This window comes from Euprymna scolopes, chromosome 41 (genome assembly GCF_053919585.1).
Source record: "Euprymna scolopes isolate OS-2025 chromosome 41, ASM5391958v1, whole genome shotgun sequence".
Lineage (NCBI taxonomy): Eukaryota > Metazoa > Mollusca > Cephalopoda > Sepiida > Sepiolidae > Euprymna > Euprymna scolopes.
In genome coordinates, this window is record NC_136522.1 from 3791229 (window position 1) to 3810000 (window position 18772).

Genomic DNA, 18772 nt, shown 5'->3' on the forward strand with positions numbered 1-18772 from the left:
TTTTTTGCTTTCAGCGGGAAATCTGAATTTCCCTGGCTTCAAAAAAATTCCTAGCTGAAGACAGTCGTGAAAAAAGACAGCAGAAAATGGCCTGGTAGTCGTATTCTTCGACAGGATTGACTAAAACCACTCCAAGTCTCCCAGAGCCTAAATGCAACGACTGTACATTAATCTCATCAAGGGATTATGAACTACTCGGCCCATGCCAGCAAAATAAGACCAACTAATTTTGCAACAGACCTACCTATGGCAGTCAACTTTTTCTTCAAGACCACGGTAAGTTCTGTTTCATCTTGTTACGTCTGACACTGGGCCTATTTTCAGGCTATGAGAGAGTTTTCTCACAGACCATAGACCCCAACCTCCCAATTTTTTGATTGGCCTTGTGCCTAATTTTTGATTTTGTATTTTTTTTTTTTTTTTTTTTTGCCGAAATAAAAAATATAATGCCTGGAAAACTTGTACCCGGAAAACTCGTCCATTTTGTTAGGTAGGAAAACTAGTCCATTATTGAATAAATATCGATTGAAAACATATTTATGACCGTTCTTGAAAGAGATATTGTTTTTTAAAGGCGACTACGCAACTCCCCCCTCATAATATTTTTTTTTAATTATTCTTATTTGTTTACACCTGACGTTTGAATTTTTGAGATGAGGATTGATTATGTGTATCAATATTCATCAGACTACTGTTCTCATCTTGAGTGTGATTTTCACAACGTTTCGGTCGATATAACCTCCGACCTTCTTCAGGTGTATCTTGTCGAACTCCCGAGTTCGACAGAAACATTCTTGAGTTCGACAAGATACACCTGAAGAAGGTCGATGGTTATATCGACCGAAACGTTGTGAAAATCACACTCAAGATGAGAACAGTAGCCCGATGAATAATTGTTTACTCTTGTTTAAAAAAAAAAAAAAACTTGAGTCACGGCGTTAAGACACGAAAAATGAAACCATATATTTATTTTAACAAGTACTTTAGTCTTAACACTTTTTATGTTATTACGAAACAAAAAAAAAAAAGAAAGAAAACACTTATGTATTATCAAATAAAGCAAATATTTTATTTAGAATTAATTTTGTTCAAACAATTCTTGTGATATTACGAAACAAAAAAGGAAAACACTTCTTGTATAAACAAATATTAAATTATTATGTTAGTGTTAAAAGTAAATTAAGTATTTTGAATAAAATATTTGTTTTATTATTTGATAATATCATAATCTTTTGTTTAAAAGTCATTGGGAGGGGGCTTCTTGAAATTTTTGAATAAAATATTTGTTTTATTATTTGATAATATAAGAATCTTTTGAACCTCCGTAATAATAATAAAGGGTTGGGTTCGAGTCTCTTAACAAACGGTTCCCCAGTTCGATACAAAACACCTGATGAAGGCCGGAGGGCAAAACGGCCGAAACGTTGTGACGATAACAACCAAGATGAGGAAGTCAGTCCGACAATCTCAATCAATGAAAACACCTCATCTCAAAAATACAGACAATTACTAAGAATCTTTTGTTTAAAAGTCATTGGGGGGGGGCTTCTGCAGTATGCAGGCAGCAGCTATTTTCAGGAGGCGATAACTCCAATTTCCTCAGGGTCAAATAACGCGGCAAATAAGTAACAAAGAAGATTTTTTTTTCGAACAGAAAAAATATTTGAAAATCAAAACATTTATTGTGTAAAAATGTATCAATATATAATCGTAAAAACATTTATTTACAATCTGCGTAGAAAAATATAATTTTAATCAAACAATTCTGTAATGAAAGCAATGTTAGATTTTTATAAAGTAAAATTGTTTCCTTGTTTGTTTGTTTTTTGAACAAATAAATAATTTCAATGAAACATTTTTTTTTGTAATTAAAGCAACATTGAAGTGTCAACAACAATTAATAATTTAAATATTTTTTGACCAAGAAGCGCCACCTGGCGACATTTTAGTAAAACGCACAAGGAAAAGATGGCCGCCGTCCGCATACTCCAAAAAGTGTCTTTTGTTGTTTCGTGAATACAAAAGGTGTTAAAACTAAATCAATTTTTCTAAATGAAATATTTGTTTTCTTATTTGTTAATACAATAATTTTTGTTTGTTTCGTAATAACACAAGTAAAATATATAGTTTCATTTATCGTGTCTTCCGTTCGGTTTCATACTAGCAGAAGGTCCGGCGTCTCCCGGGATTGAATGAGATAGGTAGGAAATATATACTAGTAGAAGGCCCGGCGTCTCCAGGGATTGAATGAGGTAACAAATATATACTAGCAGAAGGCCCGGCGTCTCCCGGGATTGGATGAGATAGGTAGGAAATATATACTCGCAGAAGGCCCAGCATCTCGAGGCATTGAATGAGATAGGTAGGAAATATATATGTATATATATATATATATATATATATATATATATATATATATATAACATATATATAATTACATATGTATACATATCAATATATAGATATATATATATACATATACATATATGTACATATACACACATACATATATACATATATATACATATATACATATACATATATATATATACATACATATATACATATACATATATATACATATTTGTACATATACGTACGTATACACATACATATATATACATATATATACATACATATATACATATACATATATATACATATATATATACATATGTATACACATACATATATATACATATATATGAATATATATATACATATATATATACATACATATATACATATATATACATATATATATAGATATATATACATATATATACATACATATTAGCATATATATATACATACATATATATACATACATATATATACATATATATATACATATATATATATACATATATATACATACATATATATATATACATACATATATATATATACATACATATATATATGCATATATAACTACTTCATTTACTCACATAAATTTAATATACGAAAGTATAGATTTATGCGTAAACTTTATGTATTTACTTCCAAAGTGCTCAATACGTAGGTAGATCTAGTTAGTTATTTATAAAATATATATGGCGATTAAGCTACACTGAATATTCTGCGGGATTATTCATTCTATATACCCTCACAAGCATATTCGATACTACGGATATCGGCCTATATAGAGATGACGGACTAGCTATAATAAAAAAACTCCAACAAAGTCAAGGGAGAAAGTCATACACAAAGAAATGATAAAATTAGGCCTAATAGCGGACGTATCAGCTAACATAAAAATAACAAACTTCCTGGACGTCACGTTAAACTTAGATAAAAACACATATGAACCATACTTAAAAGATAACGCTACTCCAATTTACGTAAACCTAAGTCCAACCACCCACCATCAATTATAAAACACATTCCTAACTCGATCGTAAGTAGACTCAGTAATAACTCAAGCGATGAAAATGCATTTAACAGGTCAACCAATATCTACGAAGCAGCCCTAAAAAATAGTGGATACAAAAATATCGATATCAAATATAAGCAACAAAACACCAACAACTATAATGAAATTCAAAATAGAAGAAAAAGAACTATAATTTGGTATACGGCCCCATACAATCAAATGTTAAAACAAAACTTGGCAAGAAATTTCTAGATCTTATTGAAAAACACTTTCCCGCAACCAACCACTTACACAAAATCTTCAATAAAAATACCTTGAAGTTATCTTACAGTTGTTGCGAAAATTTAGAGATGATAATTAAAGCACATAATAACAAAATACTAAATGAAAACAATGTAAACAACAACAAAATAAACAATAAAAAAGTAGACACCATGACAGAAATAAAACCAACACTAGCAGAAATAATAATAATAATAATAATAATAATAATAATAATAATAATAATAACAACAAACCAACCCCGGACAAGAACAACCATACCATAAATAAAAATACAAATAACGAACAAGGTAAATGCAATTGTAGACAGCGCACACTTTGCCCAGTCCAAAATAAATGTCTAACAAAAAGTGTAGTTTATCAAGCAACAATATTTGCGAAAGAAAACCCGAATAACAAGAAATATTACATAGGCATGATTTCCTTAGATTTCAAAACCCGATACTATGACCACAAAAGTACATTCAAAAATAAAAAAAAACACCGTATAAAAACAACACCAGCGAATAAATACTGGGAAATCAAAGAAAGCGGACATTCGCCGGTAGCCGAATGGAAAATAATGAGACAAGCTACCACCTGTAGACATTTAGACGACCCATGTAAATTATGCCTCCATGAAAAATTTGCTATCCTGTACTTTAAAGAACCTCAAAATCTATTAAACTGTAGACGAGAAATAGCAAACAACTGTGTTCACAAAATAAAACTTACTCTAGGATAGCGATACAAAACAGCTTTAAAACTAACAATAACAATGGAAAACAAACAAATAAATAAATTAAATAAACATAAATATACATAAACGATCACACATATATGTATATATATATGTATATATGTGTGCATGTATGTGTGTACACATAGGTATATTTATATATATATATATATATATATATATATATATATATATATATATATATATATATATAAAAGGAGGGAAAAGATGTACCTTAAACCACTAACCTAGTTCTAAAACAGATCCTTTGTTCGATAAAATGCATGCCCATTGGCTGATAGGAAGGGGCGCGGTGGATACTAGAAAGCTGATTGGCTAACTAGAAATCCTCAACATATATAAAAACAAGAAGCAACCACAGAATTCGCGCATAAGCCTGACGAATCCTATAGTGGATGAAACGCAGAATATTCAGTGTAGCTTAATCGCCATATATATTTTATAAATTACTATATACATATATATAAGCATACATATTCATATACATACATATATGTACATATACATAGGTATACACATACATACATATACATATATATGCATATATATATGCATACGTAAATATACATATATATAGAAACATACATATTCATATATATATACATATATGTACATATACATATGTATGTACATACATATATACACATATATATATACATATATGTACACATATATATACACGTATGCACATACATATATATGCATATATATACAAATATATACACATATATATACATATATTTATATATATACATATATATATTTACATATATATACATATATATACATATATATATATATACAAACATATATATACATACATATATATATGCATATATATACATACATATATATACATATATATACATATACATATATATACATATACATACATATACATACATACATATATATATACATATGATGATTGCAACATCTTGTCAGACGAGTGTCACTCCCTCAGACACTTAAAAGTCCATGAGCCCAAAAATGATTTCCATCGCCATAGGACCATTTTAATAGACAAATGCTTGAGGGAGTATCCATACACAGATGATGTTACAGAATCTTAGCTTTCTACGACAGCTAAGCCTCTCTCTCGGGTCAAAATGTTGAGATCCAGCAACAAGCAAGAGCAAGATAGCCAGCAACATGTTAATCTGCAGATCAGCTTAATGCGGGTACTGATCTCCCGCTTTATGGCTTTTTAAATCAGAGATTTGCTTCTCCTAGAAAGGTTGCCTTTACCATGGCTTACCGGAGCCCTCTCCACCCCAACACACACATACACACAAACACACATGGTGCTAGTTGGCCATTGAGTGTCTTGTTTTAATCCTTCAGGGAGACTAGCCATCCTCCTCACCAAACACATCTAGTGGGGGAACCAGTTTACTCGCCGGTGACCTGACCATGAGGCAGGTAGTACTGGGTTACATGGTACCAGTAGCATATGACATGACCTGAAATAATGTACATATACATACATATACATACATATCTATATACATACATATATATATACATACATATAAATACATATAAATGCATACATATATATACATACATATATATACATATATATGCATCTACATACATATATATGCATCTACATACATATAAATACATATATATACATATATATGCATACATATATATATATACATATACATACATATATAAATGCATATACATACACATATATATACATATTTATATTTACATACATATATATACATATTGATATATACATATATATACATATACACATACATATACATACATATTTATATACATATACATACATACATATGCATATATATGCATATATATACATATATATACATGCATATATATACATATATATGCATACATATACATACATATTTATACCTACATATATATGGATACATATTTATACATACACATATATATACATATATATACACACATATATATACATATATATACACACATATACGTATATATATACATATATATCCACATATATATACACATATATACATTTGTATATACATATATATACATATATATATAACTATATATACATATACATACATATATATGCATATACATACATATACACATACGTATACATACGTATATACATAAATATATATACATGCATACATACATATATATATATAACATATTTAAACATATATACATACATATGTATATACATATATATACACACACACATATATATACAGACACACACATATATATAAACACACATATATACACACACACATATATATATACAGACACACACATATATATAAACACACATATATACACACACATATGTATATATATATATATACAGACACACACATATATCTACAGACACACACATATATATACATATATATACACACACACATATATATACACACACATATATACACACATATGTATACACACACATATGTATACACACACACATATATATACACACACATATATATATATAGACACACATATATATATATACATATATACACACACACATATATATACACACATATATATATACACGCACACATCCACATATATATGAGCATGTTTTGGTCTTCTAGTGTTTAATAACTAGAGACCTCTTCAGACAACGACGCTTATATTGAAAAGGGGAATTCTTAATATATATATGTGTGTGTTTGCGTGTGTGTTTGTGTGTGTGTGTCTTTTATATTTCATAGAGGGAATTGGACCTAGAGTCTAAACAGCAGAGTTTATTTTAATCTATTAATAAATTTACTAGCGGGACCTGTGGAAATTCCACAGCCGCATCTTTCATATGTAATATATTGCTGCTGGGCATTCTGTGGGCGTTCATCGTGAATAAAGACACCATCATATTATTCTAGTCTTTTTGTTAAAACTGTATCGCCCCCCTTACTAAAATAATAACTTTGAGATATTGCCTGGGCTGATTATTTCATTACAAACACACCAATACATAAAATCAAATTTCATCATTTTTCATAATTCTTGGATATGTAAATCATTTCGACAATCATTTTTCTTAATTTGTACCCACATCGTTGCCCCCACTTATTAAAATTATATCTTTGATATATGGCCTGGGCTGATTATTTCATTACAAACACACTAATGAATTAACTAACATTTCATCATTGTTCATAATTCTTGGATATGTTACTAATTTTGACAAAAATTCTTCATAATTTTAATTCACATTATCGTCCCCCCCACACACTTACCGAAATAATATCTTTGATATATTTCCTGGGCTTATTATTTCATTACAAACACACCATATAATCATTTTTCATAATTCTTCGATATGTTACTATTTTGACAAACAGTTTTGATCATTTTAATCCACATTATCGCCCCCTCCCACACTTACTAAAATAATATTTTGGATATATTGTCTGGGCTTATTATTTCATTACAAACACACCAACCAATTAACTCGCATTTCATCATTTTTCATAATTCTTGGATATGTTACTAATTCGACAATCATTATTCATAATTTTGCCCACATTATCGCCTTCTCTTACCTTAATATAAATTTTGAGATATTGTTAATACTAAATATTTCATTACAAACGCAGCAATCAATTAACTTACATTACATCATTTTTCATAATTCTTGGATATGTTACTAATTTTGACAATAATTTTTTCATAATTTAAACCAACATTATCGCCTCCCTCCTCACTAAAATAATAATTATATGTATTATCTGGGCTTATTATTTTATAACAAACACAACAATCAATTAACTAATATTTCATCATTTTTCATAATTCTTGGATATGTTAATCATTTCGACAATCATTTCACGTAATTTTAATCCACCTTATCGCCCCTCTCCAATTATTAAAATAATATCTTTTGTATATTGCCTGGGCTGATTATTCCATTACAAATACACCAATGCAGTAAATCGCATTTCAACATTTTTCATAATTCTTGGATATGTTACTAATTTCGACAATCATTTTTCATAATTTTACCCACATTGTCACCCCCCCCCATACTAACATAATAGCTTTGATATATTTTCTGGGCTGATTATTTCATTACAAACACACTAATGAATTAACTAACATTTCATCATTTTTTATAATTCCTGGATATGTAACTAATTTCGACAATTATTTTTCATATTTTTAACCAATAATGTCTAAAATGATAACTTTTATATACTGTCTGCGCTCATTATTTTATTACAAACACACCAATCCATTAAATCACATTTCATCAGTTCCTAATTCTTGGATATGTTACTAATTTCACTATCATTTTTCATAATTTCAGGCCACATTATCTCCCCCCCCTTTACAAAAATAATAATTATATGTATTATCTCTATTTATTATTTCATTACAAATACACCAATCAATTAACTAACATTTCATCATTTTTCATAATTCTTGGATATGCAAATAATTTCGACAATCATTTTTCATAATTTTGACCCACATTGTTGCCCCCTTACTAACATAATAGCTTTGATGAAATGTCTCGGCTGATTATTTCATTACAAACACACTAATGAATTAACTAACATTTCATCATTTTTCATAATTCTTGGATATGTAATTAATTTCAACAATCATTTTTATATTTTTAAGTAACAATGTCGCCCTTTTTACTAAAATAATAACTTTGATATATTGTCTGAGTTGATTATTTCATTACAAACACATTAATCAATTAACTCACATTTCATCGTTTTTCATAATTCTTGGATATGTTAATCATTTCGACAATCATTTTTTATAATTTAGATCCAGGTTATCGTCCCCCTCTACTAAAATAATAACTTTGATATATTGTCTGGGATGACTATTTCATTATTAACACACTAATCAATTAACTCATATTTCATCATTTTTCACAATTCCTGGATGTTACTAATTTCGACAATCATTTCTCATAATTTTTGGCCCACATTATCCCCCCCATTTTACTGAAATAATAACTTTGATATATTGTCTGGTCTGATTATTTTATTACAAACACACCAATCAATCAATCAACTAACATTTAATCATTTTTTCTAATTCTTGGATATGTTACTTATTTCGACAATCATTATTTAAAATTTTGAGCCACATTATCGGCCCCTTAACTAAAATTAGAACTCTAATATATTGCCTGGACTGATTATTTCATTACAAACACACCAATCAATTAACTCGCATTTCATCATTTTTTTATAATTCTTTGATATGTTACTAATTTCGGCAATCATTTTTTATAGTTTTCACCCACATTATCGCCCCCTTACTTAAATAATAATTTTGATATATTGCCTGGGCTGGTTATTTCATTACAAACGCATCAATAAATTTCCTGCTATTCTCATAGTATATATGTTCCACCTATCTTATCCAGAACCTTCTTACGCCGTGTATTCTGCTAGTATATATCTTCCATCATCTCATTTGATCCCGGGCGATGCTGGGTTTTCTGGTACTATATGTTTTTCACGTATTTCATTCAATCCTGGGCGACACTTGATGTTCTGCTAGTATATATTTGTACTTATTTCATCCAATCTCGGGGCTGACTCTCGTCACCCAGGGTTAAAAAGATACGTGAAATAAACTAATGTTTAAATCGTAAACTTTTTCAGCCATTTTCGGGACTGACTTTATATCCCCAACCCACTGTTAAAAATATACATGGAATAATGTAATGTCTAAATCGTCAACCGTTTTAGCCATTTCCGGGACTGACTTCATATCCCCCACCACACTGTTTAAAATATACATGAAATAAAGTAATGTTTAAATCGTACACGGTTTCATCCATTTCCGGGACTGACTTTATATCCCCCACCTCACTGTTAAAAATATACATGAAATTAAGTAATGCTTAAATCATAAACTGTTTCAGCTAATGAAATTTGCCGAAAAGTGTGACACACAAAAGAACACACACGCTATCGTATTAATATATAGATTAATATTTTTACGAACAGTGTCCAATTACTGTAGATATAAAATAAGCTCAATAGGTATATGTATCCTAGAGCTATATTAATATTGAGTAAAAAGATTAATAATTGTGAATTATGAATCAGTTTCAAAAGAAAAGACAAACAAAATCAAATTGAATGTACGATCGTTTCAGAAACGATATTCATTTTATTAAAATTGACAATAAGCATTGACAATAATTGACAAAGGTTTTGTCTTCGAATATAATCTCCTCATTAGCAAAAATAGGGGGAGGGGGAGGGGTAGAAGTTTAAGGCACCAAAATAAAACTAGCATTTTTGTAGTAAATAAGGCGGTCATTGCTTATTGAGTTCCATTAGAAAATGTGTTTTAAGTCCAGTCAGTATATCTTTGGGCATGCTGCTGTATCTTGTCTCCGAATGGTTGATATATATATATATATATATATATATATATATATATATATATATATATATATATATATATACCCGTTCACATACACCTTTCACGATAAAGATAGAACCCAGAATTAGATAGAATCGAGCAATTGCATCGACCAAAAAAAATATATAAAAGAATTTAAAAAATCGAGGCATAGTCAATAGATTGCGCCGTGGCCCATATGGTTAGGTTGTCAGTATTGCACACTTCATGAGTGCGACGACCGGGGTTCGTGCCTATGTTGGAGCACGTCACTGATGAGATGCAGTACATCGAAACCCACTTTGGGTCTGGCGTTGTCCGTTGTCGATGCAATTGCTCGATTCCATCTAATTCTGGGTTCTATCTTTATCGTGAAAGGTGTATGTGAACGGGTATTTATATATATATCTATAATCTACTCTTAATGTCTAATATATATATATATATATATATATATATATATATATATATATATATATAAACAGAGAGAGAGAGAGAGAGACAGCGAGAGAATGGGAGGGAGAATGGAGGAGGAGATAGAGACAGAGAGATACAGAGTGAAAGAGAGAGAGATACAGAGTGAAAGAGAGAGAGATACAAAGTGGAAGAGAGAGAGAGAGAGAGAGAGAGAGAGAGATCACGTCACCGTTGTCAATATGACAAAAGTGTTTACTTTTCTTTCTTTTTTTCGCCTCCTTTTCCACTTAAAGTTCCGGGTTCGAACCTTGGCACTGCCGGTAACTCACTCAAAATATGTCAGCCTATGTCACGGTAACATATATTGGTTGTGTTTCTAACAGTATTTTGTATAATTCTTTTTTAGTTTTAACTCATTTTCCCAAACTTTACTTATTCAACTGAGACCTCGCCGCCATTTGCCTTTTTCAAATATATTGATAAACACCGTATGATTTTCGAACCGAATTATAGTGGGACTGGAGGATATATATTATATATATCCTCCAGTCGTACAATATAGGTAAAATGAATTGTTTTGTGAAAGTAACGAACAACGCGTTTATTGAAATAAACGAACTAGAATTTATTTTATGAAGAAAAGGGTACAACACGTGTTTAGTTTGGTGTGTGTCTCTCGCTGTTAACTGGTGAGAAGGAAAGTCTATTGTTGTAGAGAGAGAGAAAGAGAGAGTGAGAAAGTCACTCCCGGCCATGGAGATAGAAAGCACATAAGGTGTACGTACTGTCTGTTCACTCTTGCCCCACACATAGTGGCAGGGGACGTGACGTGCGTGCCCCGAAAGGAAGTGGATGGTCCACCAACCGCTCAGCTCGAGAGCTGGTTCGAAAAGAAGGAAACAGTTCAGGTCTCTTGCTTTTATAGTTGTTTCCGGTTGTCTTTTGCGCATGTGTGGATTTTCTTCAAAGGGGAAGTGACATTGCCCATGTGTGCGTACGTGTACATACATGTGTGTACGTTAGCGTGTGTGTGTATGCACGTGTATGTGAGTGCATGTACGTGAACGTGAATATATCTACGTGTATGTTTGTGTGCGCATATGTGTATGACAAGAAAAATGGCTTGAGATGTGAACGCGTGTTTTTGTGCAAGGCCTGTGGAATTGTCTTCCGTTTTCCTGCTTTCCGACTGACTACAATATGGTTGTGTTCAAGTCTAAAGTAAATAAGTTCTTGATGAGCCGTTCCATATAAGTTATTAAATTTACCAAATTTTCATTACTAATGATTACTATATTGACCAATTTCTACTGTACACTCTTTAACCCTTATCCTTGAGTGGCCTCTGGGCCTTGATAATGTGGTGATGCCTTTGTAAAAAAAAAAAAAAAAAAAAAAAAAAGGCTAGAAAGGGCTTGTGCAGCATATACATTTTACATTAAATAAAAACACTAAAAACTTATCCAGTTTAGTAGAAAAGTAACTTATCTTGCCTTTGATAACATTTAGTAGTCGTAAAAAATCTATTAAAAAAAAATTGCTGCAGCTTCTTTTTTTAAATGTTTTCATCTAATGAAAATATTGTTGGTTTTAGCGTCGTAAATTCTGATATGAAAACAGAAACGATTCTCTTAGTAGTCGCGTAAAGACTACATTTTGTATTATTAATGTTATCAACTTTGTTTACAATTTCCCTACAATTATGGTCGCATTTTCATTTTTTTTTTTTTTTTGTAATGTTAAAAACTAGAGGTTGGTATAATATTATATTATAAACTTTGTTACAGTAAAAAAAAAAAAAAAAAGTTGCCTCAGCTTTGAAAGTTTTATCCATGTTTTATAAAAGATTAAAAAAAAAAAAGTTGTCCCAGCTTTGAAAGTTTTATCCTATATATATATATATATATATATATATATATATATATATATATATATATACTGCATATATTTTTTTTCCTAGGAAGGGGAGTATTGCGTGAGCCTTTTCTAGTCTCACACAAAAACATGCGTTCACATCTCAAGCTATATTACTTGTCATATACATATGCGCACACAAACATACACGCGCACGTCCACACACGTACATCTCTTCACGTTTGCATATATACACTCACATTCATGTGTATACACACACACGCTAACATACGCACACGTACGCACACATGGACAACGTCACTTCCCTGTTCAAAGGAAATCCACACATGCGCAAAAGACCACTGGAAACAATTATAAAAGCAAGAGACAAGTTGTTTCCAGCCCTTTTCAGACCAGCTTCCGAGCTGGGCGGTCTACGGACCGACAGCGTGCCTTTTCGGCATGCGTGCACGCGCATGCCTCACGCCACTTGCTACTATGTGGGACAAAAAACTAACAGACCGTACGTACACTTTATACGCTTTCTCTCACCATGAACTGGATTGACATTCTCACTCTTTCTCTCTCTATATATACAACTTGTCCCTGAGAATACCTCCACGTAGCTGACTGTTAAAATGGCGCACAGTTTAACTGATGTCAACCCTCTATCCTTTTCTTTGTCTACACGCTGGACTATCATTCTCATTTTCCACTACATTACCCACTTCTCTTCCCACGTGCGAACAAACGATAGTGACCCGAACGTGAGATGAACACACATTTCCTTTTTCCTTCTATACTACCAATCCCGCAACAAACAATGGTTACACCCGCGCGGACATGAACACATGTTATATCTAAAACATTCATTCTTTCAACAGTAAATAAACGACACGTTTATCTTATCCAGCAATTGAGTTTTTGTTTCCTTCATTCCATTCGTTCCATTATTTTCTTTTGTAACGAAATTAGGATTTATATATCCTAGTCCTCTACAAGCCATGTTTTATACAAGATTAAAAAAAAAAGTTGCCCCAGCTTTGAAAGTTTTATCCATGATAAAAGATTAAAAAAAAAAAGTTGTCCCAGCTTTGAAAGTTTTATCCATGTTTTATAAAAGATTAAAAAACAAAAAAAAAGTTGCCCCAGCTTTGAAAGTTTTATCCATGTTTCATAAAAGATTAAAAAAACAAAAAAAGTTGCCCCAGCTTTGAAAGTTTTATCCATGTTTTATATAAGATTAAAAACACAAAAAAGTTGCCCCAATTTTGAAAGTTTTATCCATGTTTTATAAAAGATTAAAAAAAAGTGGCCCCAGCTTTGAAAGTTTTATCCATGTTTCATAAAAGATTAAAAACACAAAAAAAGTTGCCCCAGCTTTGAAAGATTTATCCATGTTTTATAAAAGATTAAAAAAAAAAAAAAGTTGCCCCAGCTTTGAAAGTTTTATCCGTGTTTTATAAAAGATTAAAAAACAAAAAAAGTTGCCCCAGCTTTGAAAGATTTATCCATGTTTTATAAAAGATTAAAAAACAAAAAAAGTTGCCCCAGCTTTGAAAGATTTATCCATGTTTTATAAAAGATTAAAAAACAAAAAAAGTTGCCCCAGCTTTGAAAGATTTATCCATGTTTATTAAAAGATTAAAAAATAAAAAAGTGGCCCCAGCTTTGAAAGTTTTATCCATGTTTTATAAAAGATTAAAAACACAAAAAAAGTTGCCCCAGTTTTGAAAGATTTATCCATGTTTTATAAAAGATTTTAAAAAAAGTGGCCCCAGCTTTGAAAGTTTTATCCATGTTTTATAAAAGATTAAAAAAAAATTGCCCCAGCTTTGACAGATTTATCCATGTTTTATAAAAGATTAAAAAACAAAAAAAAGTTGCCCCAGCTTTGAAAGTTTTATCCATGTATTATATAAGATCAAAAACACAAAAAAGTAGCCCCAGTTTTGAAATTTTTATCCATGTTTTATAAAAGATTAAAAAAAAGTGGCCCCAGCTTTGAAAGTTTTATCCATGTTTCAAAAAGATTAAAAAAACAAAAAAAGTTGCCCCAGCTTTGAAAGTTTATCCATGTTTTATAAAAGATTAAAAAACAAAAAAAGTTTCCCCAGCTTTGAAAGATTTATCCATGTTTTATAAAAGATTAAAAAACAAAAAAAGTTGCCCCAGCTTTGAAAGTTTTATCCATGTTTTATAAAAGATTAAAAAACAAAAAAAAATTGCCCCAGCTTTGAAAGTTTTATCCATGTTTTATAAAAGATTGAAAAACAAAAAAAAGTGGCCCCAGCTTTGAAAGTTTTATCCATGTTTTATAAAAGATTAAAAAACAAAAAAAATTGCCCCAGCTTTGAAAGATTTATCCATTTTTTATAAAAGATTAAAAAACAAAAAAAGTTGCGCCAGCTTTGAAAGTTTTATCCATGTTTTATAAAAGATTAAGAAATAAAAAAGTTGCCCCAGCTTTGAAAGTTTTATCCATGTTTTATAAAAGATTAAAAAACAAAAAAAAGTTGCCCCAGCTTTGAAAGATTTATCCATGTTTTATAAAAGATTAAAAAACAAAAAAAGTTGCCCCAGCTTTGAAAGTTTTATCCATGTTTTATAAAAGATTAAAAAAAAAGTTGCCCAAGCTTTGAAAGTTTTATCCATGTTTTATAAAAGATTAAAATACAAAAAAAGTTGCCCCAGCTTTGAAAGTTTTATCCATGTTTTATAAAAGATTAAAAAAAATTTGCCCCAGCTTTGAAAGTTTTATCCATGTTTTATAAAAGATCAAAAAACAAAAAAAAGTTGCCCCAGCATTGAAAGTTTTATCCATGTTTTATAAAAGATTAAAAAACAAAAAAAGTCGCCCCAGCTTTGAAAGTTTTATAAAAGATTAAAAAACAAAAAAAAGTTGCCCCAGCTTTGAAAGTTTTATCCATGTTTTATAAAAGATTAAAAAACAAAAAAAAGTTGCCCCAGCTTTGAAAGTTTTATCCATGTTTTATAAAAGATTAAAAAACAAAAAAATTGCCCCAGCTTTGAAAGATTTATCCATGTTTTATAAAAGATTAAAAAACAAAAAAAGTTGCCCCAGCTTTGAAAGATTTATCCATGTTTAATAAAAGATTACAAAATAAAAAAGTGGCCCCAGCTTTGAAAGTTTTATCCAAGTTTTATAAAAGATTAAAAACACAAAAAACGTTGCCCCAGTTTTGAAAGATTTATCCATGTTTTATAAAAGATTTTAAAAAAAGTGGCCCCAGCTTTGAAAGTTTTATCCATGTTTTATAAAAGATTAAAAAAAAAAATTGCCCCAGCTTTGAAAGATTTATCCATGTTTTATAAAAGATTAAAAAACAAAAAAAGTTGCCCCAGCTTTGAAAGTTTTATCCATGTATTATATAAGATCAAAAACACAAAAAAGTAGCCCCAGTTTTGAAATTTTTATCCATGTTTTATAAAAGATTAAAAAAAAAGTGGCCCCAGCTTTGAAAGTTTTATCCATGTTTCAAAAAGATTAAAAAAACAAAAAAAGTTGCCCCAGCTTTGAAAGTTTATCGATGTTTTATAAAAGACTAAAAAACAAAAAAAGTTGCCCCAGCTTTGAAAGATTTATCCATGTTTTATAAAAGATTAAAAAACAAAAAAAGTTGCCCCAGCTTTGAAAGTTTTATCCATGTTTTATAAAAGATTAAAAAACAAAAAAAAATTGCCCCAGCTTTGAAAGTTTTATCCATGTTTTATAAAAGATTAAAAAACAAAAAAAAGTTGCCCCAGCTTTGAAAGTTTTATCCATGTTTTATAAAAGATTGAAAAACAAAAAAAGTTGCCCCAGCTTTGAAAGATTTATCCATTTTTTATAAAAGATTAAAAAACAAAAAAAGTTGCGCCAGCTTTGAAAGATTTATCCATGTTTTATAAAAGATTAAAAAACAAAAAAAGTTGCCCCAGCTTTGAAAGATTTATCCATGTTTTATAAAAGATTAAGAAATAAAAAAGTTGCCCCAGCTTTGAAAGTTTTATCCATGTTTTATAAAAGATTAAAAAACAAAAAAAAGTTGCCCCAGCTTTGAAAGATTTATCCATGTTTTATAAAAGATTAAAAAACAAAAAAAGTTGCCCCAGCTTTGAAAGATTTTTCCATGTTTTATAAAAGATTAAAAAACAAAAAAAGTTGCCCCAGCTTTGAAAGTTTTATCCATGTTTTATAAAAGATTAAAAAAAAAGTTGCCCCAGCTTTGAAAGTTTTATCCATGTTTTATAAAAGATTAAAAAACAAAAAAAGTTGCCCCAGCTTTGAAAGTTTTATCCATGTTTTATAAAAGATCAAAAAACAAAAAAAGTTGCCCCAGCTTTGAAAGTTTTATCCATGTTTTATAAAAGATTAAAAAACAAAAAAAGTTGCCCCAGCTTTGAAAGATTTATCCATGTTTTATAAAAGATTAAAAACAAAAAAAAGTTGCCCCAGCTTTGAAAGTTTATCCATGTTTTATAAAAGATTAAAAAACAAAAAAAGTTGCCCCAGCTTTGAAAGATTTATCCATGTTTTATAAAAGATTAAAAAACAAAAAAAGTTGCCCCAGCTTTGAAAGTTTTATCCATGTTTTATAAAAGATTAAAAAAAAAGTTGCCCCAGTTTGGAAAGTTTTATCCATGTTTTATAAAAGATTAAAAAACAAAAAAAAGTTGCCCCAGCTTTGAAAGTTTTATCCATGTTTTATAAAAGATTAAAAAACAAAAAAGTCGCCCCAGCTTTGAAAGTTTTATCCATGTTTTATAAAAGATTAAAAAACAAAAAAAAGTTGCCCCAGCTTTGAAAGATTTATCCATGTTTTATAAAAGATTAAAAAACAAAAAAAGTTGCCCCAGCTTTGAAAGTTTTATCCATGTTTTATAAAAGATTAAAAAACAAAAAAAGTTGCCCCAGCTTTGAAAGTTTTATCCATGTTTTATAAAAGATTAAAAACACAAAAAAAAGTTGCTCCAGCTTTGAAAGTTTTATCCATGTTTTATAAAAGATTAAAAACAAAAAAAGTTGCCCCAGTTTTGAAAGTTTATCCATGTTTTATAAAAGATTAAAAAACAAAAAAAGTTGCCCCAGCTTTGAAAGTTTTATCCATGTTTCATAAAAGATTAAAAAAAAAAAATTGCCCCAGCTTTGAAAGTTTTATCCATGTTTTATAAAAGATTAAAAAACAAAAAAAAGTTGCCCCAGCTTTGAAAGTTTTATCCATGTTTTATAAAAGATTAAAAAAAAAAAACTTTCCCGTTACATTTACTTTTTTTTTTTTTAAACTTCTTTTTTAAATGTTTTCATCTAATGAAAATATCGTTTATTCTTAATAGTCGAGTGCAGACTACATTTTGTATTATTAATGTAATTTCGTTACATTAAAAAAAATTCGTCGCAGCTTTCTTTTTTAAATGTTATTTAATAAAAAAAAAAAAACGTCACATCGAGCGTTCTAAATTATGAGGTGAAAGAAATGAACGAATCTCTTAGTAAATGACAGGTGTCTCCCTCTTCCCAGTGACAAATTGTAAAACAGCGCCGACAATTTTCAATTCAGCATACAATTAGCTGTTATCACTGGGTTGATTATTTTTACTTGTAACCTTGATGAGCGGTGACTCATTAGTAAATAGATCATATTTAGTTATATCTTTTGCCATCTTACCCTGACTCGCTTCAATAAACCTTTTCCTTTTTAAGTTTTACG